This window comes from Geospiza fortis, unplaced genomic scaffold (genome assembly GCF_000277835.1).
Source record: "Geospiza fortis unplaced genomic scaffold, GeoFor_1.0 scaffold506, whole genome shotgun sequence".
In the NCBI taxonomy this organism is placed as follows: domain Eukaryota; kingdom Metazoa; phylum Chordata; class Aves; order Passeriformes; family Thraupidae; genus Geospiza; species Geospiza fortis.
In genome coordinates this window covers 942,171-943,076 of record NW_005054493.1, presented here as the reverse complement: position 1 = coordinate 943,076, position 906 = coordinate 942,171, and positions in this window count along the sequence as shown.

Here is a 906-nt window from a genome sequence, read left to right as displayed (position 1 = left end):
AGCCCCTCCCCCCCCACCCCCCCATCCTGCCCCTCCTCAAACCCTGAGCACCAACATCCCCATCCTGCCCCCCCCTTCTGAGGCCTTGCACACCAACACCCCCATCCTGAGGCCCTGCACACCAACACCCCCATCCTGAGGCCCTGCACGCCCACATCCCCATCCTGTCCCATCCTGAGACCCTGCACACCCACACCCCCATCCTGCCTCCTCCCCAGGTCCCCCCACGCAGGACGGGGGTCCCGGGTGGGCAGTGCTCACCTGGAGGTGCCAGGGCTGCCGTCCCTGGGGGCGCCGGGGCTCTGAGGGGGCCCAGGGCGTCCCGGCTCCGCTCCGGCTGCCGCTTTAAGCTGTGGCTTTTGATATTCGTGATTGGTTTCATAATCCCGATCAAAAGGAAATCACCAGGATTATGAAATTGTTTTAATCCTCCTGGCTCTGGCTGCACCAGCCCCTGCCAGCACGAGCAGCAAGAAATCACTTTTATCTTCTTAAAATGTCCCCGGCCACCCTGGTGGCCATGGGGCCCTCATCACAGCCAAACCTGAGCCCAGGGGCTTCCTTCCTTCCCCACGGCGGCTGACACAGGGCTGACTCCATGGGGGACAGAACGAGCAGCCTCACTTGGCTGCTGGCAGGCAGGAAGGGCCAGCTGAGAGTCTGTGTGGGAGAGCCCAGGGCAGAGGAACCACCCTCACCCTATCCCCAGCATTGTGTCCAACCTCCCCTGTGACACCAGGACCCATCCTTACCTGCAGGCCATTCCAGAAAGGGATCCTGGCTCCTTTGCCTGGACTCTGGAGGTGACACACGCCTGGGAGACGTCCCCATGGAGCTGGGGTGAGGTGCCAAAGGGCAGCAGGAGGGCTCCTGCCACCAGCCAGGCTCCTGCCACCAGCCAGGAAT